We start from the raw sequence: 27467 nt of genomic DNA, 5'->3' as shown, positions 1-27467 counted from the left end.
TAGTATATTTTTTTGCTGTTAACTTCAGTTTATGTCACATGGTCCAAGTTTACATTAAAGTACACACGTTTTCTCCTTTTGTAAACAATAGATTATTTTTGTAAAACAATAGATCTGTATGGATTTATTTATACCAGGCTCGATCAATCTCAGCATAATAAAGCAAGATATGCCATATGTAATTCTCAAGTTTACTTCTTTTTCCACTGAATTATATGCTATCAGAAGAGAACTGTCCGTTTTCTTCCACGTGTGTGAGTGTTATGAGTCAGAGATCGCATTCGCTCTGGATCGGTCAATTATATTACAATCATAAATCACTAGAAATAATGCATGTCTGCCTATTATATAATTATAGCAAGTCCTCGATGATGGTTTGAGTGGCGTTCGGTGTTAAACCTTCATTCATCAATGATTCACCTAGCTTTGTCGCGTTCAGTGTGAAATGGCCGTAACAATTTTTTTTGGATAGTATTAAAGCATCAAATATTGTAAACCCTTGTGACCTGCGTGAGACGTACTGGTATAAATATTATAATTATTCTTGGAGTACTCCTTTATTGCACAATGCACATTTCTTAATGATGGCTGTTTCGCAATTCTGGGAATGCAAAGAAGGGACTTGTGTTTTCGTGGAGACCAGTCTTGCTATGTGATCTACTTTTGTGCATCCTCTGTACATGTGATTTTGAGTATTGTAATTGAACTTCGACAGTTGCTGATGACGTACAGCAGAAACACAAGGACGCAATATCACTAAACAACGCTTTTGCGAAACATCCATTAAGTATATTTAATTGTGCTAAAATCACACTATTGCAAGTATACTTTAGGTTCACTTTAAATATCTCACATTTATAGACTGATATTATAATGTGATCCCTTACTAATAGTGATATTACAGGGTTTTTTAAACATCTGCTAGGACACATTTCTGAATACTCATCACTTTTTCAAAACTCTTCACTCAGGGATCACATCAGCCTATGTGGCTAAACTGTGGATCATTTATTTGCTTTGGCACAAAATGCGTTCAATGACGACATCTTTCAATTTACATTCATTCTTTTCTCAATTAGATACAAACGCCAGCAAAACTTTATGAACTATAATTGCTAATTTGAAGGTTCACACTTTCTTTTTTAAACTGTTCAACTTATGTTCAAAATTTTAACACAAAAATGAATAACACAGAAATTTGAAACCCCTCTTTAAATGCTTGCTATGGATGCGAAAAATGCAGAAAACTGAACCTGATCAGATTTTTTTTTTTGATGAAGGAAAGTTTCAGAGGCTGTGTGTAAACGTGCTTGATCTTTTTTTTTACGTGTGAAAATTTCGGTGTGCGAGGATATTTAGTCATTACCATCTATATAAAAGGGGAAAACTTAGGAACAATTTTATACTGTAATGTAAACATGGACCATGTAACATAAACAATAATGAAAAAGCAGTAGAGAGTCAAACTTGAGTCAAACTTGTTTTGTAAAGAAATTTTATATTTTTTATTTAAATTTAATATACACTGTATAATGATTTTGGAGGTCAAAACTCAGTTGTGTGTTGATTGTTGAGTTGAAAATCTTCGACTAAAGTGTCAATGTTAAAAGACATTCAGTTCACATAATTTAAGTGAGACGGATGAACATTTTCATGCAAGTCACCAAAAAATTTAGTTCTGACCTTCAAAATCTCTCCAGTGTGTTTGTGATGGCAAGAAATGGCAAAGCAATCAAACAGGCGTTGTGTTTTACCATCCAATGTTCACTGTATAAAGTGTGACCTGCAATTGTTTCCTTAAAGAGTGATTTCTGCTTGATTTAAAACATAAAACACCAATACTTACCATAAAAATACACTATAATAAGATTTTGGAGGTCAAAACTCAGTTGTGTGTTGATTGCTGACTTGAAAATCATCATTTGGTTAAATAACTAAAGTGTCAATGTTAAAAGTCATTCAGTTCACATAATTTAATTGAGACGGATAAACATTTTAATGCAAGTCACCATAAAATTGAGTTATCTCAATATATACAGTGAATATCTACAGTGTGTTTGAGATGAAGAAATGACAAAGCAAACACACTGGTGTCGTGATTTACTATCTAACAGGGGACCGAGTCATTGTGTTTAACATAATCATTATTCAAAGAGGATCTGCAATTTATACATTAGAGAAATATTTCTGCTTGATTTAACTCTTAAAACGCAGTTATTGCTATAAAAACTCTAAATCTCTACAGTGTGTTTGAGATGGCAAGAAATGACAAAGCAAACACACTGGTGTCGTGATTTACTATCTAACAGGGGACCGAGTCATTGTGTTTAACATAATCATTATTCAAAGAGGATCTGCAATTAATACATTAGAGAAATATTTCTGCTTGATTTAACTCTTAAAACTCAGTTATTGCTATAAAAACTCTAAATATCTACAGTGTGTTTATGATGGCAAGAAATGACAACGCAAACACACTGGTGTCGTGATTTACTATCTAACAGGGGACCGAGTCATTGTGTTTAACATAATCATTATTCAAAGAGGATCTGCAATTAATACATTAGAGAAATATTTCTGCTTGATTTAACTCTTAAAACTCAGTTATTGCTATAAAAACTCTAAATATCTACAGTGTGTTTATGATGGCAAGAAATGACAACGCAAACACACTGGTGTCGTGATTTACTATCTAACAGGGGACCGAGTCATTGTGTTTAACATAATCATTATTCAAAGATGATCTGCAATTTATACATTAGAGAAATATTTCTGCTTGATTTAACTCTTAAAACTCAGTTATTGCTATAAAAACTCTAAATCTCTACAGTGTGTTTGAGATGAAGAAATGACAACGCAAACACACTGGTGTCGTGATTTACTATCTAACAGGGGACCGAGTCATTGTGTTTAACATAATCATTATTCAAAGAGGATCTGCAATTAATACATTAGAGAAATATTTCTGCTTGATTTAACTCTTAAAACTCAGTTATTGCTATAAAAACTCTAAATATCTACAGTGTGTTTATGATGGCAAGAAATGACAACGCAAACACACTGGTGTCGTGATTTACTATCTAACAGGGGACCGAGTCATTGTGTTTAACATAATCATTATTCAAAGAGGATCTGCAATTAATACATTAGAGAAATATTTCTGCTTGATTTAACTCTTAAAACTCAGTTATTGCTATAAAAACTCTAAATATCTACAGTGTGTTTATGATGGCAAGAAATGACAACGCTAACACACTGGTGTCGTGATTTACTATCTAACAGGGGACCGAGTCATTGTGTTTAACATAATCATTATTCAAAGATGATCTGCAATTAATACATTAGAGAACTATTTCTGCTTGATTTAACTCTTAAAACTCAGTTATTGCTATAAAAACTCTAAATATCTACAGTGTGTTTGAGATGGCAAGAAATGACAAAGCAAACACACTTGTGTCGTGATTTACTATCTAACAGGGGACCGAGTCATTGTGTTTAACATAATCATTATTCAAAGATGATCTGCAATTAATACATTAGAGAAATATTTCTGCTTGATTTAACTCTTAAAACTCAGTTATTGCTATAAAAACTCTAAATATCTACAGTGTGTTTGAGATGGCAAGAAATGACAAAGCAAACACACTGGTGTCGTGATTTACTATCTAACAGGGGACCGAGTCATTGTGTTTAACATAATCATTATTCAAAGAGGATCTGCAATTAATACATTAGAGAAATATTTCTGCTTGATTTAACTCTTAAATCTCAGTTATTGCTATAAAAACTCTAAATCTCCACAGTGTGTTTGAGATGAAGAAATGACAAAGCAAACACACTGGTGTCGTGATTTACTATCTAACAGGGGACCGAGTCATTGTGTTTAACATTTTCACTATTTATATATAAAGTGATGACCTGTGATTATTACCTTAAAGAACAATTTCTGCTTGTCCAGTCCTATATTTATTTATTTTTTTATTGGTGCAAGAAATCAAATCTCACTCTAAAAATCTCAAAAACAAAGGACATTTTTGGGGATTTTAGAGAGCAGAAACTATGTTTTAATAAAAAATAAATCACACATTGAAATACCTTTACTGTAAAAAAAATTCAGGTCTCCAATTGAAAATGTTCTAGTGACCGGTCACATCTAAATTTTTCAGTTGGCCAAATTTAATTTCTGTAAATTGATGCACTTTAATTCAATTAAAATTCAAGAAATTCAATTTGGCCAACTAAAAAATGTAGATGAGATCGCTCACTAGAAAATTTTCAATTGGAGACCTGATTTTTTTTACAGTGTTGGTGTTCTTGAAAATAAGCTTAAATGAGAGATGTGGACGGATCATATACTGTAAGTATGAAGACACAACAGAGAATGAATTTCTTAAAGATAATTCTTAATTTTAAGAATTTTTTAATTTCTTAAATTCTTTTCTGTAATGTCCACAACATGGCTTTTTCTCCGTTGTGTGCTCATTGTGTTCCCTGATGCCTGTGTGAACATTATATAATTATATATATATATTAAATAATGAAGACAGACTTGACTGCCAGCTCTCTTCCCTTTCACACACACAGCTCCATTGCAGGCTATGGAGGTCCCCTGTTGGATAGGTAGACATCGGTCAGGTCCCCTCTTGGCATGTTTAAAAAAAAAAAAATAAATGCTTATTTGAAGTTATATTATGAAAAAAGACCTTAAAACAAAATTTTGTATCTAAGTTTTGTTTCTTCAAAATGACTAGAAACACAGGTCCCCTCTTGGTCAGTGTGGAGTGATGGTCCCCTGTTGGTAATATAGACGTGTATGTGTGTGTGTGTGTGTGTGTGTGTGTGTGTGTGTGTGTGTGATGTGTGTGTGTGTGTGTGTGTGTGTGTGTGTGTGTGTGTGTGTGTGTGTGTGTGTGTGTGTGTGTGTGTGTGTGTGTGTGTGTGTGTGTGTGTGTCTGTGCATGCATGAGTGTGTGTGTGTGCATGCGTGTGAGAGAGATTGTGTGTGAGAGTGCAAGAGTGAGTTTTGTTTCTACCCCTGCCGTTCCCACACGAGGTTGTAATTCTTAAATGTGATCTAACAAAGGTAAAGAGAAAATATTAACCATATCCGCTGTTTATATTGCTTGTAATTGGGATGAAGTAAACATCTGTTGAGTATTTTAACATACAATTTTTGATTTTGTTGAATTAAAAACCCCAAAATGCAGCGGGTCCACCAGACCCACGAACACTGGCTGAATAACAAAAATATGAACACCACACAAGGGTTTTAGAACTTGCATTTGTGTATATAACATTTTCCCAGCATGAGGATGTTGTTAATCAGGACGTTATCTTTGTTATTGTCCATTACAAGAGATGCCGTACATCTGTGGTGTGGGAGCATTTCCATTTGGAAACACCAAATAAAGTGAGATGTGTGTATTGTGATAGGCAGCTAGCCTTGATGCACCATTTGAGGAGCACTCATCCTGGCATTTTGGAGGGTGCAGAGGACAACAAGTGTCCCATGTGAGAGGATTTTTTCAAAAGTTGGAGAAATTATATGTAAAAAAAGAAGTCAGCTAACTCCTTCAACAGCAGAGCAAATAATATTTTTGAATAAAAATGTTACGTAACAAATGTGACACATTGTGGCTTTATTTATTTTATTAATGTTAATTTTTCATGACCACAAAAAAAACTAGTTAGTCACAATGAGGAGGCTACAGGTTACAAAACCAAGATCACGTAGTAGTTTTTTTTTTTTTACATGGATCATTGTCAAGGTATTTCAGATCAACACATGCAAGTGACCACTAGATGTCACCGTAGAGACGGGTGTCGGATTGATTTGAAGCTTCGACACAATATGGCACATTTGCTTCAACTGTTTCAGTGCTTCACGAAGCCTCGGTCTGCCCATCACTAGTGGTAGGGAGAAGGTGTAAATTTCTTTCATACCAACTAACATTTACGAAAATGTTCATGAATCCAAAATGTTTCGTCAGAACAGCTTTACATGATTTACACCAAAATGTGCCTGCTCATCATCGGAGTCCCTCCATCCATCCATCCATCCATTTTCTATCGCTTATCCGGGGCCGGGTCGCGGGGGCAGCAGTCTAAGCCGAGATGACTAGACTTCCCTCTCCCTAGACACTTCCTCTAGCTCTTCCGGGGGGACACCGAGGCGTTCCAAGGCCAGCCGGGAGACATAGTCCCTCCAGCGTGTCCTCGGTCTTCCCCGGGGCCTCCTCCCGGTTGGACATGCCCGAAACACCTTCCCGGGAAGGCGTTCAGGAGGCATCCGGAACAGATGCCCGAGCCACCTCAGCTGTCCCCTCTCGATGTGGAGGAGCAGCGGCTCTACTCCGAGTTCCTCCCGAGTGACTGAGCTCCTCACCCTATCTCTAAGGGAGCGCCCAGCCACCCTGCGGAGAAAGCTCATTTCGGCCGCCTGTATCCGGGATCTTGTCCTTTCGGTCATGACCCAAAGCTCATGACCATAGGTGAGAGTAGGAACGTAGATTGACCGGTAAATCGAGAGCTTCGCCTTACGGCTTAGCTCTTTCTTCACCACGACAGACCGGTACATCGACCGCATTACTGCAGAAGCTGCACCGATCCGTCTGTCAATCTCCCGTTCCATCCTCCCCTCACTCGTGAACAAGACCCCTAGATACTTGAACTCCTCCACTTGGGGCAGGAACTCTCCACCAACCTGGAGTGGGCAAGCCACCCTTTTCCGACTGAGGACCATGGCCTCGGATTTGGAGGTGCTGATCCCCATCCCAGCCGCTTCACACTCGGCTGCAAACCGTCCCAATGCATGCTGAAGGTCCTGGTTAGAAGGGGCCAACACGACAACGTCATCCGCAAAGAGCAGAGACGAAACCGTGTGGTCCCCAAACCTGACACCCTCCGGCCCTTGGCTGCGCCTAGAAATTCTGTCCATAAAAATTATGAACAGAACCGGCGACAAAGGGCAGCCCTGCCGGAGTCCAACATGCACCGGGAACAAGTCTGACTTACTGCCGGCAATGCGGACCAAACTCCTGCTTCGGTCATACAGGGACCGGACAGCCCTCAACAAAGGACCCCGGACCCCATATTCCCCCAGCACCCTCCACAGGATGCCGCGAGGGACACAGTCGAATGCCTTCTCCAAATCCACAAAACAAATGTGGACTGGTTGGGCAAACTCCCATGAACCCTCCAGCACCCTGTAGAGGGTATAGAGCTGGTCCAGTGTTCCGCGACCAGGACGAAAACCACACTGTTCCTCCTGAATCCGAGGTTCCACTATCGGCCGGATTCTCCTCTCCAGTACCCTGGCATAGACTTTCCCGGGGAGGCTGAGAAGTGTGATCCCCCTATAGTTAGAACACACCCTCCGGTCCCCCTTCTTAAAAAGAGGGACCACCACCCCGGTCTGCCATCCCAGAGGCACTGTCCCCGACCGCCACGCGATGCTGCAGAGGCGTGTCAGCCAAGACAGCCCCACAACATCCAGAGACTTGAGGTACTCAGGGCGGATCTCATCCACCCCCGGTGCCTTGCCACCAAGGAGTTTCTTGACCACCTCGGTGACTTCAGCCCGGGTGATGGACGAGTCCTCCTCTGAGCCCCCAGCCTCTGCTTCCCCAATGGAAGACGTGACGGCGGGATTGAGGAGATCCTCGAAGTATTCCTTCCACCGTCCGACAACATCCCCAGTCGAGGTCAACAGCCGCCTATCGCCACTGTAAACAGCGTTGGTAGGGCACTGCTTCCCCCTCCTGAGGCGCCGGACGGTTTGCCAGAATCTCTTCGAGGCCAGCCGATAGTCTTTTTCCATGGCCTCACCGAACTCCTCCCAGGCCCGAGTTTTTGCCTCCACGACCACCCGGGCTGCAGTCCGTTTAGCCTGTCGGTACCTGTCAGCTGCCTCAGGAGTCCCACAAGCCAGCCAGGCCCGATAGGACTCCTTCTTCAGCTTGACGGCATCCCTTACTTCCGGTGTCCACCACCGGGTTCGGGGATTGCCGCCTCGACAGGCACCGGAGACCTTGCGTCCACAGCTCCGAGCAGCCGCTTTGACAATGGAGGTGGAGAACATGGTCCACTCGGACTCAATATCTCCAGCCTCCCTCGGGATCTGGTCGAAGCTCTGCCGGAGGCAGGAGTTGAAGATCTCTCTGACAGGAGACTCGGCCAAACGTTCCCAGCAGACCCTCACAGTACGTTTGGGTCTACCGAGTCTATCCAGCTTCCTCCCCCGCCATCGGATCCAACTCACCACCAGGTGGTGATCAGTTGACAGCTCCGCCCCTCTCTTCACCCGAGTGTCCAAGACATACGGCCGCAGATCAGATGAAACGACCACAAAGTCGATCATTGACCTACGACCTAGGGTGTCCTGGTGCCATGTGCACTGATGGACACCCTTATGCTTGAACATGGTGTTCGTTATGGACAAACTGTAACTAGCACAGAAGTCCAATAACTGAACACCACTCGGGTTCAGATCAGGGGGGCCGTTCCTCCCAATCACGCCCCTCCAGGTTTCACTGTCATTGCCCACGTGGGCGTTGAAGTCCCCCAGTAGAACGACGGAGTCCCCAGTCGGAGCACTTTCCAGCACCCCTCCCAGGGACACCAAGAAGGCCGGGTACTCCGCACTGCCGTTCGGCCCATAGGCACAAACGACAGTGAGAGACCTATCCCCGAGCCGAAGCCGCAGGGAAACGACCCTCTCGTTCACCGGGGTAAACTCCAACACATGGCGGCAGAGCTGGGGGGCTATAAGCAAACCCACACCAGCCCGCCGCCTCTCACCATGGGCAACTCCAGAGTGGTAAAGAGTCCATCCCCTCTCGAGGAGTGTGGTTCCAGAGCCCAAGCCATGCGTGGAGGTGATTCCGACTATCTCTAGTCGGAACCTCTCAACCTCACGCACAAGCTCAGGCTCTTTCCCCGCCAGCGAGGTGACATTCCATGTCCCAAGAGCCAGTTTCCGTGTCCAGGGATCGGGTCGTCTAGGCCCCCGCCCTCGACTGCTGCCCGATTCGCTTTGCATCGCTTTGTCCGGCCGGACAGCTTACATTGGTTAACTGCTCTCATCCAATCCCTGCTCCACTCGCGTCTCCACCCACCGCACCCCACCCCGCCCCCTCCTGCGACATGAAATTTTGCGGGCAAGTAGGCAGCATCAACTCAGCAATGGAGAAAAACCAACAAACAGACATCAGAAAGCGACCCCTGCTCGCCCCAACAATCAAGGTTGGAAGAAAGAGAAAGTCAATTGAGGAAAGAGCAGAGATATAAAAAAAAAAGTGAAGAACGCCGGACTCAAAGCCGAATCAATATAGGGTCCACCATTGCCCGTTTGAGGAAGCTTCAGAGAAACCTTGGACTTAAAACCGACGCTGACTTTTTGTTGAGCAGGTATGCATTTATTTATACTTTTATGGTGTGGTGTATTACATAAATAGCTTTTTATCAGTCTGACAACATGATCATGCTGCCGGTCGGCATTGGAATGTTAGCCGTTTAGCATCGCCTATCACGGGTCAAAGTAATTATATTTCTTGAAGTGCTTGACTGTTTCAATAGTCCTAACGTTAGCGGTTTTCTGTTCGAGCCGATAGAACATTGCATGTGTTGCTAATCTTGCGTGGGCGTGAACTCAAACGTGTGCCTCTGAGCTATTTTGTTACGACAATGGTGACATTGAATTGTTGATGAAGCAACTAAGTTCAAGTGTCGAAAGTCAACTTTACATATGATGTGTCATTAGCGCGGTCATTAGATTGAAGCGACTAAGCACATGGTACATCTCTGTTCCGATGTTTACTCCTGCTTGACTGAGTGACGTTGTTGTTGGAGTGACGCACAGAGGGGAGGGGTGTGCGTGTGGAGGGGCGGGATGAGTTTTTTAAAAATGCAGGCTTTCTCGACTGATTTTCAACATCGTAGACTACAGCTTTAAAGGGATAGTTCACCCAAAAATGAAAATTAGCCCATGATTTACTCACCCTCAAGTCATCCTAGGTGTATATGACATTCTTCTTTTAGACGAATATAATCAGAGTTATATTTAAAAAGTCCATGCAGGCTAATCCAAGCATTATAATTGCAGTAATAGTTGCTCTGTTTTTGAAGTCCATAAAAAATGCACCTGTCCATCGAATAACGTGCTCCACGCGGCTCCGGGGTGTTAATAAAGGCCTTCTGAAGCGAATCAATGCGTTTGTGTAAGAAAAATATCCATATTTAAAACTTTATCAACTAGAGTTCCAGCCGATCGCCTTCCGTGGAAAACTGTTGAAAGTTGAAAGTGAAACTCAAGATACGTATGTGACGTCATGGCGAGCATACCTGGTCGCGTTAGTCTTTCGATCAGCAGAGGCACTTTCAACACTTTTTCCATAAATTGAACACGGAAGGAAAGGGGTTGGCCGAAACTTTACTTTATAAAGTTTTAAATATGGATATTTGTCTTACACAAACATATCGATTCGCTTCAGAAGGCCTTTATTAACACCCCGGAGCCGGGTGAAGCATGTTATTTGACGGACATATGCATTTTTTATGGACTTCAAAAACAGAGCAACTATTACTGCTATTATAATGCTTGGATTAGCCTGGACTTTTGTAGTATAACTATTCGTCTGAAAGAAGAATGTCATATACACCTAGGATGACTTGAGGGTGAGTAAATCATGGGTTAATTTTCATTTTTGGGTGAACTAACCCTTTAATGTGTCACAAAATGTAGTTTAAGATGTCACAGGTCGGAGCGGACCGCGTGAGTCCCGCTCCTCCCTTATTTTTCACCTCGGGGAGGTTCCCAGTGATACCCCAGACGACCAGACACACGAGGACACTGGAGTAAAATTTAAAATTACAAGTCTTTATTAATTTACTTAAAATTTGGGGGAAGGGGAAGTGAGGGGGCTAAAATCCAAGAGGACTGGAGAGTGAGGACACCGCCTCAGAGCTCGCCGGCTCTCTCCGCAGGAGAACCTCAGATAAGTCGTTTCGTCCTTTTTCTCAATGTTTGGCTTCCATGTCCTGCTATGTGCTCACTTGTCTCTTTCTTTTTCCCAGGGCGGACTTTTCGGGGGATTTACGCCACGGCTTGCTCCTTCTCCTGAACACAGGGGTAGAACGGGTAAGTACAGGGGAACGGGGCGACAGGGGTACCTCTCTCTCTCGGGCGTGCTCCGACGGCTTCCTTTCAGAATGGATCAAGGGGCCGGTGTCATAGAAGTCGGTACCTCCGGGGCATCCGCTGGATCTGGGTCAATACTGGGACTTTTGTTTGGCATACAGGTAAGTATAACTTCGCTCAAAGGATATCACTCACAGACTCTGTAGACACGGTTCATCAGTTTCTCTCTCCTTGTTCCAGGCTCTGTGATAGCGGTGGCTCAGGGGGCTTGACCACGGCGGTGGTGCTGGATCGGGCGCTTCTCTAGATGGCTTCACACAGGTAAGTGCAGGTAAGTATGACTTTGCTCAATGGATATCACTCACACACTCCGTAGACACGATTCATCCGTTTCTCTCTCCTTGCTCCAGGCTCCGTGATAGCGGTGGCTCAAGGGGGCTTGACCACAACGGTGGTGCTGGATCGGACGCTTCTCCAGGTGGTTTCACATAGCTAAGTGCAGGTAAGTATGACTTTGCTCGGGGAGTATGTAGCGTTCCCCTCTCCTCTCCTCGGGCCCTGCACACGCACACACAATTTCCTCCGACACAAGCACGTATCAATGGCTATTCAAGAGAGGGCTTACTTGGCTCCGGTCATGCTACCCCCGTAGAGACAGAGAGTAGGGTGAGGTTCACAGCGTGAATGGTTAGGGCTAGTTACTCCGCCAGCTTCGGGATCGTACCTTCCCCAGAGAGTGGGTCAGCCTGGATAATGGTCTCTGGGACGACACGCACACACACAGCACAACACAGCAGATTCCAAGTGTACACTCTCAAAGTCAAGATGCTGACTCACCCACGGCACTCTACACACTAACCAGGTGTACTTAAGGTCCAGAGACCACTTTTCCCGCGTCGTTTATCTCGGGGGGGGGGGAGATCGCTGAAGCGCTGGTATAGCGAAGAACCAACGAAAAGGACGTTGCTGCTACACCACCCCGGCGGCTTTCACTGTCCGCCGTCTCTGGCTCTCCCACGCTCACTCTCCGCGGTGGGGCCACTCGTTTTCCTAGTTTCAACGTCACAAGGCTCACAGATGATAAACTTCCGATGAAGTTGTTACTGTATACGTTTCTCAGGGTACTCACACATTGATCAACCCGTGTGCTCGTCTTGTTCCCTCTTCCAGTGTCTGGCTCGCGTCCTGACCGCTGTGCTCTCTCTCCCGAAGGGATTTGCTCATTAGCACTTCCGGCAACTGTCCTGCATGTAACTTCTCAGAATCGGACACACACTTGACACTTGAATCACAATGCAAAACTCGGTCTGTATTATACTCAGCCTCGTCTCTTTTCTTCTCTTTATAGCTCTCCGGATCTTTGATCCCTCAGTCCACAATATCCACCTCGTGTTATCCTTTGTTTGCCCAGATGCCCAGATCCTCTCGCCGCAACGGCTGGAAGCGGCTAACACCACGCTCAGCTTGAGCCCGACCCGGAACTAACAGCTGCGGCTGTGTGTGACCGCTGCAACGACTGACCCCCGACTGACTTCTGGAGGCCCTCTTTGTACTCCTCCTACCTCCCTTTCACCCAATCCGGAGATCGCGCTGTTTATTGGAGCACCTGCCGCCGATTCTCTATGATTTTTGGCGCGGGGACGGGAACCCGGAAGTAGTGGTGTTTGATCCGGGCGGAACAAATCTCTGCCACTATGGTTCCGCCCCAGGAAAAGTCACACCGTGACAAAGACTTTTTCAGGCGAGAATGTACTTGCTCAAATCTGTGCTCAAAACCACAGCTCAAATCTGTTGTTTGTTAATAAAGAGAGCGCCTATTTGAAAATTTTATCTGCCGTTTTCGGAGTTGTGAGATCCAATCGATCACCGGGCACTCACCGCTTGTTAACCCCGCCAAGAGCAGCCTTCCCTCGGCTAGTCTTTCTGACGTCTGGCTCTGATGTCTCTGTAGTGGTTAAACATGATATATAATTCGTCTTGTGTAGATCTAACGGCTGATCTTTGGTCTCATGAATCTGTAATTTGTTCTCTGGCAAATCGTTTTGGCTGAGGACAAAGTGAAGTTTCATAACTTTATATTTTTAGGCTATTACCGTTGTAGCCTACTAGCGCTCACTTTGTTTGGCTGAATTGTTTGCTTTATTTATTGTTTAGCTTCTTAAACCTTTTACTTATACTTAGGTATGCAGTATTGGTATTTAGTATTAGGTATTATAGTATTATTGGACTGAACCACATTTGTGTGGCTATAAAATGTTTCATATTTTTTTAATGAAAATGAAAAGAGGCAGAGTGGTATTTTATGACATATATTTTGTTTTATTGTAGCCTGAAATATACATACAGGAGCGAGAGCAAGCTGAGTGACGCTATCAAGAACGCTGCTGTTCTATTAGCAGAGTACCGGACTTGTGTCCTCCCGTCCGAATTTGGCAAGTCTGAACTACCAAGGACGCAAGTCAGAAGTTTGCGTACTTGGTCATGAGAAACAGCCAAATAGTGCTGCTGTGATTGGGCTGGTGACTGGAGATTAGGACAATTATAACCTTAAAAAAAATTGACATATGCTGTTAAAACAAATCTTATATTTGGTCATAACATAACAATGAAATTCTGGCAATATTAACATTTTAGCACACTGTTTTGATTTGATGATATGACTAAGTAATGGCTATAATATAATAAAATATAATAATGAAATTCTGACAAATGTAACATTATAGCGGACAAAAACAGTCATCATATAAACTATATGATCTTTTTATTTATTTATTTGTCTATTTTACATTCATATTATATATATATATATATATATATTTATATATATATATATATATATATATATATATATATATATATATATATATATATATATACAGAGTTGGCCCACCCTTTGCAGCTATAACAGCTTCAACTCTTCTTTCCAGTGGCCTGGTCTGATTAATTATTTTTTTTCTTTTACATCACGTGGATGGCCAGGCGTGTGAGTGACGCTTACTTGGGGAACACGTCACCAGGATACAATATGGGAAGAGGGAAAGCCGGCGGAGGCAGTGTGATGCTTCGGGCAATGATTTGCTGGAAACCTTGGGTCCTGCCATCCACGTGGATGTTACTTTGACACGTACCACCTACCTAAGCATTGTTGCACACCATGTACACCCTTTCATGGAAACAGTATTCCCTGGTGGCTGTGGCCTCTTTCAGCAGGATAATGCGCCCTACCACAAAGCAAAAATGGTTCAGGAATGGTTTTAGGAGCACAACAACGAGTTTGAGGAGTTGACTTGGCCTCCAAATTCCCCAGATCTCAATCTAATTGAGCATCTGTGGGATGTGCTGAACAAACAAGTCTGATCCATGGAGGACCCACCTCACAACTTAGAGGACTTAATACCACAGCACACCTTCAGAGGTCTAGTGGAGTCCATGCCTCGACGGGTCAGGGCTGTTTTGGCAGCAAAAGGGGGAACAACATAATATCAGGTCATACTGTTATGTCTGATTGGTATATATATATATATATATATATATATATATATATATATTCATTATATTCGACATATTCATTCATATATAATGTTGTTCCAAAGCCACACAATATATATATATATATATATATATATATATATATATATATATATATATATATATATATATATATATATATATATATAATTCAGAATTAATGTTTCACACATTAACTTATTCGTCCACCGATATGTAAGAACTTAAAGGGGACTCTGTTAAAGGGAAACTATTGGGTCTATAGTGCGAGGAGAGTATTCAGATGGCCCGAATGAAATCGTTGTTTAACCAATTTTCTCTGATCTCGGTCTGACACGATCGTCTGATTGTCTCCTTGGGCGGAATCTGGAACTGCATTGCGAACCGCTCTCAACTGGGCTGAGACTCAACTGGAAAGAACTCTACTGAACTCTTTGTTCGTGTTCTGAGATTAAAACTCAAATATTTGCCCATCCCCTGGATGGGTTCTAGCCAATTAGGGATCATCTTGGTTCGGGGCTGATTGTGTCTCCACCCCTCACATAAAATTAGGTTATCTGTGGTCATTTAGTTTCCTGCTCTTAAGCAGAGAGTTAATTTAGACCTTATTTCTTAGTATTACAGAAGACCATGATCCATTCTACAAAGATTTCATTCAACTCATCAGTTGGATTATACACAAACAAACGAAAAGATACCAAGCACGATGCCTTTTCGTTCACTCATTCAATAGTTACATAATTACATGAATTGGGAGTGATATACATGCATAATGGTCATGTGTATTGGTTGTAGACACACTAACAAACTATGCCGTCAAAGGCTATTTGAATGCAAGTCCAATAATCAATGATTTGATGCAGTTCATATGTACCACAGTTTCTGTGAGTTTGCTTGGAGGTTTTAGCTGTGTCACGCGTAGTTAATTTACCGGTCATTGAGAAGACTGCGTTCTGGTTTGTTTCTTTGTCTAAGTTTTGGTCAAAGTTCATAGGCTATGAAGTAATTAAGTGGTATTTCCAGGCAGAATGGAGCATACGTCTCTCTCGTGATAGATGGTTGATTTCCTGGGGTCTGGAGTTGAATTGGGCTTTGTAAGGGGATGTTCATTTGTGTCTGCGCCCACAATTCCTACAATATATACTGCATACAATATATATATACAGTACATATATATATATATATATATATATATATATATATATATATATATATATATATATATATATATATATATATATACATATATATATATATATATATATATATATATATATACATATATATATATATATATATATATATATACATATATATATATATATATATATATATATATATATATATATATATATATACATATATATATATTATATATATATGTGTGTGTGTGTGTGTGTGTGTGTGTGTGTGTGTGTGTGTGTGTGTGTGTGGCTTTGGAACAACATGAAGGTACAGTAAAAGAAATGAAAGAATATACAATTTTTGGTGACCTAACCCTTTAAATGGCATAGTTTATAGAGGAGGAGATGGAAGCAAATATTAGACCTTTAAGTCTCTGCAGTCCATATGAAAAAAGATCAAAGGTCAGATGAAATGCATTGCCATACCCACAATTGCTTTTCTCCTCAAGTGGCATCCATTGTTTGGATGCCCCTCTTAGGGTCCATTTCACTTTCGACTTTGTCCAATTGATCTCTGACCACAAGTACCACAAGAAGGCGATCAAAGCGCTTGGATTCCCATCCAGCCTGGGAAGTATCTGCTTGACAGCGCACCCAACCAAAGATCTCTTGAGCTATAACTGTCACAGGGTGTTTTGGTGTTGGTTCATGTTCATTGTTCCTTGTTCATGTTTTAAGTTGATTATGTTCATGTTATTTTTGAGTGTCATGTTCAATGTCTTGCTTCCTGGTTTTGTCACGTGATTCCCATGCCCTCATGTGATCTTGTTGTGTTCTGTCATTGGTTCATTGATTAATCACGGTTCACAGGTGTCACTTGTCTTGTCATTAGTCTCAGTGTATTTAAGCCCTCATGTTTGCCGTGTGTCCTGGTCTGTTATTGATGTTGTTACCTGCTGTATAGGTGAGAGTTATGCTTAGCCACGTCTTTTGTTTCTAGTATCTAGTCTTTGTTTTGTTTTGATATTTTGATTAAAAGCTGCACTTGGGTCCAACAGCTTGCCTCGTCAGTAGACTAGCTACTGACAATACACAATCGTGTCAGTAGACTAGCTTGTGACGATAACAGTAGGACACAGTACAGGAAAATCAATGTCTAAATATTGGGAATAAATGGCACCATGTTCCTCCCTGCTGGGACATGGATCAAGATATTTATTGCCAAGGTAATTACCTTTTTGGAGATAATCAGCAAGATCTGAAAGTAGACCAAAAGAAAATAGGCAAAGCAGGCATTAATCAGAGAGAAATGTAATTAAGTCTAGCAAATAAGTGCATTAATTGATCTTTATCTCTTTTGTATAAACGAGAATGACATTTCTTATTGCAATTTTTGATGTTAACATAAAAGTTCTCAATGACTGGTAATTTAAAAAAAAAAGCTATTCTAAAATAAATTATGTATAAAAACACTAATTACACTAACATTAAAAACACTAACATCTAGTTTCTTTAATTTGGGTATATTTGGAATTATCCATTTTTATTTTAACAAACAGTTAAGACTCTGAATTTGTAACTTTGAATTGACCATCATATTTTGCAATAAGTCACTCAAAGCTAAGCATTACAGTCATTTTACCACGTTTGTGGGGGTTTTAGGCTCACTGCATTGCATCTGACAACACCCTATAGACATGCTTAAATCTTTCACACAACTTATTGTGGCTTATTGCTTTACTTTAAACTTTAGTGCCATTTACAACACATTAAACCTTAGAAGCACAAATATACAACATATAATCTACAAAGTCAAGTCAACTTTATTTATATAGCGCTTTTAACAATGTAAATTGTTTCAAAGCAGCTTTACAGTGTTAAACAGGAAAATAATGCAGCATCATTTTTTTCAGCTGTATAGTCATTCTGGAGAAAACGCTGATGTCATCAGTTCATTTCAATTATCATACAGTGACAGTGTGGGCTTTAGATCAATAATTAGATCAGTAATTTAGTTTATATGGTTAATTTAGTTTATTAATTAGATTTATTTCGATGTTTGAGTAAGAATTAAGAAAGTAAGAATTTCCGAGAAAGATGCCTTTTCCCCAAGCTATTTTTTTTTCTCTCAAAGTTAGCAGAGCGCAGAGCAGCTAGCATCATTATGGCCAAAACTGTGTCACAATGTGTGGACTCTTCATATCTGTGGTGAAATATGTTCAAACTTTAGAAGCCTTAGGGAGTTTTATCCCCTTTCGCAGCTAGAAGACTATGAAATTGTGTCTCAGAGGTTTTAGAAAAGAGAAAGGGTGAAAAAAGCATCTAAAAAAGCAATTAATAACAAATCAATTGAAAATAACAGTGTCCAGCAAGCATGAAACGGTGTAAACAGACTCTCTTCGTAATAGAGTGAAGTAAAAAGTTAGAGTTAAAAAGTCCAAATGTTAAAAAGTCCAAATGAAAATCAAGATTAACCCTATTTACTTCAAAATGTACAAAATGTAATTTGCATTTGTTTTAGATAATGAACTCATATTTATGTACAATTATTATTAGGAATTAAGTAAATCACATGGGCTGTACTGCAATGAACCAAACTGACATTACTGCATAATGTATACACTTAAAATGGCCTGACATGTCTATTTCTGCATTGTCACTCATCTCCCCAACCCTTAGTTTTGGGTCAGTCAATGCACAGCTGTTTTTCTGCATTGTTTCTAACATCTGCTGTTATCGCATTAGCAAATGAAATTGTGACAGTACTCACTATAGCACTCAGCGTCTGCGACAAACTATTTAAAAAGATGGGCTTTGTTACAGAAGATCATTATCTTAGAGACCCTAGTGGATTAAAGGAGCATTTAAGCATTAAACTGCATGAAAATGTTCCTGCAGAAAATTATATGACATTCTGTTCTGTGGATCTAATAGTCATTGGTTTTCATATTTAATTTTTCACGTTTTTGGTATTCTTACTTCACAGAGAGTTCATCAGATGGAAATTAAATCCTTCAGTGTTAAATGTGTTTTTGCCCAATTCAAATTTATTTAATTGAAGTCTGTGAAATTAAAGGGTTAGTTCACCCAAAAATGAAAATTCTGTCATTAATTACTCACCCTTATGTCGTTCGAGACCCGTAAGACCTCCGTTCATATTCGGAACACAAATGAAGATATTTTTGTTGAAAGCTGATGGCTGAGAAAGGCTTCAGTTAGGCCTCCATTGGCATTCAGTACACTTATACTCCCAAGACCGATAAAAGGCACTTAAAATGTCATTACAAAGTCCATCTCACCACAGTGACTCTACAATAATCTTACGATGCGACGACAATAGTTTTTGTGCGCAAAAAAAAATCAAAATAACACCTTTATCCAGCTTGTTATTGCCTTCCGCGTGTGCCTCCACGACGCATGCGCGAGAATATGACGTAGCGTCGGGGCTCGGGATTCCATGAAATGCACACTCTAACCCCATTTTGAGCACTACGCCGAGACCTAAAGCACGATCAATGTAGAATCCAACAGCTGAGATACGCGCGTCTTCCTCTGATTGTAAACAAATCACTTCTGGGTCATCTGTCCGAACGCCGGATCTGCGTCATATTCTCGCGCATGCGTCGTGGAGGCACACACGGAAGGCAGTAACAAGTTGGAAAAAGGTGTTATTTTGATTTTTTTTGCGCACAAAAACTATTGTCGTCGCATCGTAAGATTATTGTAGAGTCACTGTGGTGAGATGGACTTTGTAACGATGTTTTGAGTGTCTTTTATCCGTCTTGGGAGTATAAGTGTACTGAATGCCAATGGAGGCCTTTCTCAGCCATCAGCTTTCAACAAAAATATCTTCATTTGTGTTCCGAATATGAACGGAGGTCTTACGGGTCTCGAACAACGTGAGGGTGAGTAATTAATGACAGAATTTTCATTTTTGGGTGAACTAACCCTTTAACTGTGATACTCAAGGAGTAGACTCTTTACGTTGGTAAAATTAGGCTGGTAAAACATTCATCATAATATAATATAGCTTTTGAATAGTTTTCAATGTGTAGTTCCCGCATCCACCAGCTGACTGATTGGGAGTTTACAGTGTAATATTGACCCATGACTGTAAATGCACAGATAATTCAACAAGTTTATTCAAGTGTGCTATTAGTATACTACTTTTAAACTAAAAATAAGTAAGTATACTTTGTCTACTTTTGTATTTCTCAGAAATATACTTAAATGTACACTTCAGAATACACTGTAAACCTGAATAAATCTGTAAAACTCAAGTTGCCTCAAATTTTTAAGATAAGAAATGTAGTGTAAGTGTAAACTTGACTAGCTTTAACTAGTTAATTCACTAAATGCCACCTTGCTAATTGGTTACACAATGCTTTGATAGCATTAGCATAGCACTTGCTGAATGAGCACCGCAATATAATACATTTAACTGTTATATATCTGGGGCCTGTTCTTCGTACGTTGCTTATTACATCTGAGATGATTTGAACGATCCCAGATCTTTTAATCGTGATAACTGATCTCAGGCTAATTTGGTTCTTCAAACGAATTTGCGGAATGGATTAAAATATCTGGATTAAATGATCTAAGATTACTGAGCGTTCTTGTGTTCCCTGAAGAGGGCAGATGCATCGATACTCGAAACCACGATCAGCAATGCAGCGATTGGCTGGCGTCAAGACAGCAACGTAATGACATCATATAATTAAAAAGCCACCTGGCAAAAAACTTGACAAATTATACAATAAAAACCCCATGAATTTCTGGACCTTTATAAGGAAACAGCCAAACCACCAAACCAACATAAAAGTTATTATAGATAAATGATAAATGTTTTTTGTTTTTTTAACATGATTACCAATTATTTATATTCACGATTTTATACAGTATTTGTACACCCTTTACATTTTTATTTCAATGTTGTAATTTAATTTTTAATTCAATTTGGAGCAGATTTGTAACGTGACAGTATTAAAGTTTCTTAAGGGTCAAGATCAAATTATTTGCATTTCTTGCGCTGCATCAAGCCACTCCCATATATCTGTGATCACTTATATTAATGCACGGCTCAGAGTAACTGTACAACAAGTGTGTAAACCTCCAATAAAATTATAAAGTAATTATTCCATCACAAATAAATCGCTCAATCAAGTGGCTGTGTCTATATTATTATACAACATTATAATATTATATACATTCTCATATGCATATAAAATATAACATTTTTATATTATTATTATTATTATTTAAAATTATTATTATTGCCCCTGGTTCAGTAATGAACTCTTGTAATAAAGTAGCAGTGGCTGGGACAGATTTTAAGTATCACCTCAGATGCAATCTAATCCTGTTTACATGAAATAAGCCTGCTCATGAGCAGGTTTAAGCTTACGGACCTGTTACTATGACAGCAACTCCAGGATGAGCTTCGAAGAACCAAACAATCCAAGATCATGTCAAATCGTCAACAATCAAATCCAGCTAACTGAGTTAGCGACGTACGAAGAACGGGCCCCTGTTCTCACACTAAGCTCATGCTCCACTCGTCACCTTGATGGTAAACTTACATAACAGAAACTCTTATAGCATAAAACATTAAACACTACTAAATCTCCCACTTAATGTTAATTTTGCACAAAAACAAACAAACAAACATAATATAACACTTAATTTTGGCATTTACTGTCCCTTTTCAGTGTCATGGAAAAACATGCTGGGAAATATAAATCCCAGCCCAGTTTCGGTTAAATTTAAGTTCAATTTTAAGTAAATTAACAAGTTCATAAAACGTCTCGGTTACGTATGGTAACCCTCGTTCCCTGAAGGAGGGAACGGAGACGTACGTCGGACGTACCGACGAATTGGGATCACTTCTGGGAGCCCCTATCAGCTTCGAGCTATATAGAACCGGCCAATGAACAATTGGCGTGCGAGATTTGCATCTCGCGCTCCGCCCCGCACCGCCGGTACAAACAGGAAGCGAGAGCGAATGCACGCTGTTTTTCACTGAGGAGCCGAACTTGGTGACTCGGCCCTGCAGTGATGGTACAGCAACTGTGGCGACGCGACGTACAACGGAGTGCCTGGACACTTGTTCTAGGGGAACTCCCGCCCGTAGAAACGAAGGGTCCGACCAGGGGCTGAAGGTTTGGCGGCACCTCGGAGTCACTTGGACGCGGAGGGTTCCGCTGTGCCACGCCCATCTCGGGACTCGGTCGTGTAGCCAGCGTTGAAGCGGTCTAATATGTAGCAATCCAAAACGGCATTACTGCGGCTGCGGATGCCATATGCCCCAGGAGCCTCTGAAAATGTTTCAGTGGTGCGGGCGACAGGGACAGGCCGTAGGACAAGACGCGGTACTGATATGCCCGTCCCTCGAACGCAAAGTGCAGAAAGGGCCGGTGTCGAGGGAGAATCGAGACATGAAAGTACGCATCCTTCAGGTCGATCGCTGCAAACCAATCTTGGGGAGGGATGCACCTGAAGATGCGCTTCTGCATTAGCATTCTGAACGGCAGCCTGTGAAGGGACCGGTTCAGGAATCGCAGGTCCAAGATCGGCCGTAACCCGCCGCCTTTCTTGGGTACAATGAAGTACGGGCTGTATAACCCGGACCTCATAACGGCTGGAGGGACCGGCTCTATCGCGTCCTTCGCCATTAGGACTGCGATCTCCACCCTGAGCACGGGGGCGTTCGCCTCCACTACTGTCGTGAAGTGAACGCCCCTGAACTTGGGGGGACGCCGGGCTAACTGAATCGCATAGCCGAGTCTGATGGTACGGAGGAGCCACCGAGACGGGCTGGGAAGCGCTAGCCAGGCTCCCAGACTCCGAACTAGGGGGACCAACGGCACCACCGATGTACCCGCAGCGGGGCAGCGAGGCAGAACGCAGGGAACCGGCTTGGACGGCATGGGAGTGGCCCGAAGCGGGATCTGAGTGTGCTGCGCAACACTTACCTGCATCCGCAGAGGGGACGTGCGAGTGTGGGGAGGCCGCTTGAGTGCATCCCCACAGCCAGCGTCCCCTGCTGGCGAAGGGAGAGGCACCTGAGGGTGGCGAGGCATGGGAACGTTGTACACCAGCAAGCGCACTCTCCGATTGAAGGAGGGGCTGAGCGTGACGAGGCTTTGTGGCATCGCACACGGCCTGCCTCACCTTCCTCAGCGGGGAACAAGAGTGGCGAGGCATAGCGTCGCACACTGTCGTCCTCGCACCGCTGAGAAGAGGGGAATGGGAGTGGCGAGGCTTTGTAGCGTCACACACACTGTCATTCTCGCCCTCTTGTGGGGAGGGGAATGAGAGCGGCGAGGCTTTGTAGCGTCACACACACTCCAATTCTCACCAGGGCCAGCGCTATGCGCAGCTCAACATCGGCTCAGAACTACCCTCGTGCACTAAGCAGGGCGGAGGTGGCCTGCCAGTGGCACTGCCACCCCACCGATGAGGGTAGTGAGAGAGAGGAAAACTTTATACAGATTATTGCCCTATTGGTGTACCATATTCTGGCACCAAATAGTTCCACAATGCCAAAGCCTTCCAATGCACATCCGGGAAAAGGCAAGGGGCGGGCAAGGCAATTTATGCGTTGCACTACGCCTCAGCCACCCGGGAAAGCATGGCTGTCTTGTATGAATCTGATTCAGCACGAGCGCCCACTAATATAGTGGGAATCTCAGCATCATCTTCATTTTCAACACATAACAGCCCTCTCTCCGATGCAGCGATTGACATCTGTCCTCTGCTAGAGCCCCAAATGAAACGCTAGGTCCCCTTTTTTTAAGGACCAGCAATCCCATCTGTAAGCTACCAGCAGACATGTGAGATAGTGAGCGTGGCCATGAGACGGCACACGGCGCGCTGAACACTCACGCCCTTATGAAAAAGGCAAGATGAACAACGTGCCGACGTGGCTATGCTCTCATGAGAGAGCATAGACCACCCACAAACACAGTCTCAACATGCTTGCGATGCGATAGAGGAGTGGGGGGCCCACGGAGGTGTACTTGGCAGGGTGGCCTCACTGTAATCCTCAGGTCACCCAGGCTTATCAGCCAAAGTAGTCCCTTCTCTGGTGTACCAGAAAAGAGACTAGATCGGGGTATAAGCGAAGGGACTCAACCCCGTTTGAGGTATCATAGTCTCGACCACGCATCGGAGGCGCCGAGTGACGCGCGCTGGGTTGCCGTGGCAACCCACGCTGTCACCCGGCAGCTAGACGGCACACGGCACACTCAAACCGTCATGCGGAAGGTGAGATGAACAGCGCGTCGACGTGATCCCGTTCCCCTGAGAGAACATGGATCACCCACGAACACAGTCTCAACATGTTTATGCGAGAGGGATCGTGGGCGCCAGGACAGGAAACAACCGCATCCAGAAATGCACGGGTGGAATGACATCTTGAAAAAGACGCAGCGTCACCCGTGTACTCTTTTAGAGTAAACGCTCTCTCGTGCTGAAGCACTCAGGGGGAAACGCGAGTTCATGTGAAAACCTGTGCCTGTACTCAGAAATGGAAAAACGCCCTCACGAACCAACAGGTTGCTGTGACAACAGCAGTTTTTTCGCTCTTTCAAAAGCAGCTGTGAGCACTGCGATCACGCTAAAGTGTGCCGTCTCTCCAACACCGCGTTCCATCTCTTCTCCGGTTGTCTAGAAACTCTTGCTGATAGCAGCTGAAACTCATATGAGTCCTCTTCAAACGCTGTTCGGCTCCGAAGTGAATGACAGCGTGCATTCGCTCTCGCTTCCTGTTGATACCCGCGGTGCGGGGCGGAGCGCGAGATGCAAATCTCGCACGCCAATTGTTCCTTGGCCGGTTCTATATAGCTTGAAGCTGATACGGGCTCCCAGAAGTGATCCCAATTCGTCGGTACGTCCGACGTACGTCGAACGTGACCGACTGAAAGGGAACTCAAAACAATGAAACAATTCAGATTACTTAAAATGTTTCCGTTCTGAGAGCTCAAAAGAAAAATTAAGTTCTAAATATTCATAAAGGTTCATTTGATTGAACTAATCAAAGAGGTGGCTCTGTACTTGTACTCAATCGACTGATCAAGATATACTTAAAAGTATAATTAAGTCTTTTGAGAATACTTGGCTTGTAGTTGTGTTTAATCTTTTGATTGAGTAGCCTATTCATTATTTTTTACCCCCACAAAGTTTTACATACAGTCTCATAAACTTACGTTGTTTGAAAAGATTGATTCATAAAGAAAACAGGTATGTTCCTAATTCTGAGTATCTGAATTTTAGTGCAGGCAAGTCCACTAGTGTACACAAGAATTTACTTCAAATCTACTTTTCTCTTTCCTCGCCACTGACTGATTTTTCTGGCTATCCATGTTTTGACTTGGTTATATGGTAGGGGGCACTATTATGAATCTTCTGAAAAAGTGCTGAATCTTCTGATCAAAACACAGGAGAAGAAGCCGAAACAAGTGATAGAAGACTGCGTCACCTGTAAATGTAAAATAACACAATCATCAAACATTAAACAGCAAACAGCAAAGCTGCCTAATGTTACTGAATGAAATGTCGACTCAGGAAGAGGAAATGACTATGAGCTCCTTTTCCAGCTTATTAAAGGGTTAGTTCACCCAAAAATGAAAATTCTGTCATTAATTACTTACCCTCATGTCGTTCGACACCCGTCAGACCTCCGTTCATCTTCGGAACAGAAATGAAGATATTTTAGTTGAAATCTGATGGCTCTGAAAGTCCTCCATTGGCTCAATGGCAACGCTCACTCTCAAGACCCATAAAAGGTACTAAAGACGTCGTTACAAAGTCCATCTCACTACAGTGGTTCTAAAATAACTTTATGAATCGGCGACAATAGTTTTTGTGCGCAAAAAAACCCCTAAATAACGACTTACATAGTGATGACGATTTCAAAACAAAGCATCATGAAGCTTCGAAGCGCTATGAATCACTGAGTCGATTCAGCGGTTTGAATCGCCAAATTTCAGCAGTTTGGCGGTTTGACACGCGATCCGAATCATCATTCGGCTCAGTGATTCATAACGCTTCGAAGCTTCATGATGCTTTGTTTTGAAATCGTCATCACTATGTAAGTCGTTATTTAGGGTTTTTTTGCGCACAAAAACTATTGTCGCCGATAATTTTTGGGTGAACTAACCCTTTAATGGTCAAATACACTCATAAAATGTCTCAATGCCCATCTTGGTGAGTATTAACGTAAACACAGTCGTAACCAGCTCACAGGAACAGTGTTTGGGATCCATTCGTGCGTCTGGTCTTAAAGGGACAGCAATTATTTATTATTCAAACTACAAAAAGACAAATCACTTTGACAGATCACTTACTGCTCTTGACTGATTAACTTGTGTAACTTTTATGGATTAATCTGCATTTATTTTTTTACAAAGAAGATTATCCAATGTTATTTTAAATTTGATTACTTTGTAGTTTTATTTTATTTTATTCAGTTTCTTATCTGAATACTGTTAGACCTACCTGAAAATTTAAAGCAGTCTATTTCATTTGTATCTTTATTCTATTATATGTATTTGTGCTATTGTTTGTAATTTGTTTATTTGTTCTTATTTTATTACAGTTTACTCATCTTTTTCAATTCAATTTGAAATCAAGCTTCCTTGTGCTGTATGTAAGCTATTGCAACACAATTAGTTAGCAAATATTTGTGAGATAATTGTAATGGTAATTGATCAACGTTTATATATGAGAAAAAGCTTTATCATATAAAGTGATCTCTTCAGAAGAAATTTTTAATTGCCTAGACTTTCAATAGACGGACAAAAAAATAAATTATATTAAAAATATCTATTTGACAGTATATGCAGCATTTCCCTGTGGTATCAAAAATGGTATTGAATATCGATACTTTTTTAGGTATCGTATCGAAGTTAGAAATTCCAGTATCGTGACAACACTAATCTACATAATAGAAGTCATGTGTTAGCCAGAACACAGATATATCAATACTTGGTACACAATACACAATAACAGTAACATTTGTTGGATCATTGTTGGAGTATGAATGTGTCATTTTAGAGGGTCACTTTTCTAGAGGGTCACTCTATCTTTTCAAGATAGAGGGTCACTTTTCCAACTCTGACCCTCGACGCATGTGGCAGGGCATTCAGGCCATCAGTGACTACAAACCCACCCACTCCACCCCCACAGCCACTGATGTCAACTTCCTGAACGAGCTAAATTACTTTTATGCTCGCTTTGGAAGAGACAACAGAGAAACTGTCACCAAGCTCAAACCCTCAGCTGATGTCTGCAAGGCACTGAGCCGGATCAGCGCGCACAAGGCTGCTGGACCAGATAACATCCCTGGTCGTGTTCTCAGGGCATGTGCGGAGCAGCTCGCTGGGGTTTTTACAGACATTTTCAACCTGTCTCTTGCCCAAGCAGCTGTACCATCATGCTTTAAACACACTTCCATTGTGCCAGTGCCAAAACACTCTAGCCCGAGGTGCCCTAACGACTACCGCCCTGTAGCACTCACACCCATCATTATGAAGTGCTTTGAGCAGCTGGTCCTGGAACACCTAAAAGACTCTCTACCATCCACATTGGACTCACACCAGTTTGCCTACCGCAGCAATAGGAGCACAGAGGATGCCGTTTCCATGGCACTGCACTCTGTGCTCACTCACCTGGACAACAAGAACACTTACGCACGCATG

The sequence above is a fragment of the Gobio gobio genome (genome assembly GCF_949357685.1).
Source record: "Gobio gobio genome assembly, chromosome: 24".
Classification (NCBI taxonomy): domain Eukaryota; kingdom Metazoa; phylum Chordata; class Actinopteri; order Cypriniformes; family Gobionidae; genus Gobio; species Gobio gobio.
Note: the sequence above shows the minus strand (reverse complement) of the source record.